Here is a 1,824-nt window from a genome sequence, read left to right as displayed (position 1 = left end):
TTGAACTCTGATTAAGAGCTTGCTGTCTAGCATACATCCTCTTTTCCACATAGTCCCCTGATGTCAAAAACGTGCTCAAGGAGACAACAGAGGTTTGGGTTGCCTAGCCTACAAGCTTCAAAATGAATCAAGTCTTGTTGTAAATTTATTAAACGAAACATGATGTGACATTATAATTAGACTTCATGATGCTTATACACGTACTTTCACACAATCGACAAGAATGTCATAATTCGCAGATGGAACACTAATGCGTCTTTAGTTTCCCACAGAGATCGAGTCTTACTGATGTCGGCATACGCACATTCTAGATGCTACAATTTCATTGCAGCTAGATGCTCATATACAAAATAGACTATTAATGGAATTTTAAAATGATATCTGATACGTACATATGCTTAGGCAGCAATTGCTTACTATTTTTCTGTGATACTAAGAATCTGTTACTGTTTTGCAGTAAAATTTCGTATAGCATTGTTGCTTCACGATGGTAGTGTGCTATAATTCACTGTAACTTTGTCGGATTTATTACACTTTCGTTGTAACATGGGGCATAATGTTACAATTTTTCAGTTGTATGGGGAAATTTTGTACTATATTGCTGTAACATGGGGCTACTCGTTAGAAATTTGGATTAACTAAGGAAAACTTGGTTATAATTAATTTGTAACAAGGTGCTGCTTGCCACAATTTAGCTGAACATGGAGGAATATGTTACAATTTCATTGTAATTTGAGGCAATTTCTGACAACAGTACAGTAAACTGACGATATTTCTTACAGTTTTGCTGCAGCATATGGTACTTTGTTACATTCGCTGTAATAGGGGCAGTTTGTTACAATTTTGTTGTAACATGAGGTATTATGTTTAAGATTTGCTGTAACATAGAAACTATGGTGGCCTATAGAGCAACATATTACAATTTTGTTCTAACTTAGCAATGTATGGGACGGTTATTTACAATTCTGCTGTAAAATCTCGATATACGTTGCTATTTGTAACCGTTTTGCTGGAGCATAGCGATGTATGGATCAATTTGTTACAATCTGGGTATAACATGATGATGTATGGGGCAGTTTGTCACCATTTTTCGGTAACAATGTGTTATATCAGATAATCTGTAACAATGTTGCTATAATAAAGAGATGTATGGGCAGCTGTTTACAATTTTGTGTTATAGTTTTCATGTATGGGCTAATATATTAGGAACCTGCTTTAAAAACCCGATGTATGGATAAATGTCTTACAAATTTCCAGAACATAATTATCTATGAGTAACATTTTACAGGCTTACTAAAATATGTTAATACATAGGGAAATTCGCCACACTACTGGAGTTACATGATTGCGCAATTCCTTACAATTTTTGTAGAGTGATGTATCATAGGAAATGTGTCTTCTAGTCTCCACTGAGTGGTAAAATAAATTGTGACTAACTGCAAAGGTTTAAAAAAATGTTTTGTACTGCAAGATAAAGTGTATACTTTTGTATAGTCATCATCATTATGTTTGTCTGACTTAGATAACAGTTATAACTAAGATGGGTTTTTATAAATAATACCAGCTATTTAAATGTGTGAATAGCATTGTTTACTTAGGTACAAATGTCGAACTATTCTACATCCGCATCTATATAGACACTCTTCAAAGTACCACATGGTGAATGGTGGAGGGTACCCTGTACCACTACTAGTCATTTCCTATCCTGTTCCACTGGCCGGCCAGGGTGGCCGAGCGGTTCTAGGCGCTACAGTCTGTAGCCGCGCGACCGCTACGATCGCAGGTTCGAATCCTGCCTCGGGCATGAATGTGTGTGATGTCCTT

Source organism: Schistocerca americana, unplaced genomic scaffold (assembly GCF_021461395.2).
Source record: "Schistocerca americana isolate TAMUIC-IGC-003095 unplaced genomic scaffold, iqSchAmer2.1 HiC_scaffold_43, whole genome shotgun sequence".
Taxonomy (NCBI): Eukaryota; Metazoa; Arthropoda; class Insecta; order Orthoptera; family Acrididae; genus Schistocerca; species Schistocerca americana.
The sequence above is the reverse complement of the archived record's forward strand: the minus strand, read 5'-3'. Positions refer to the sequence as shown.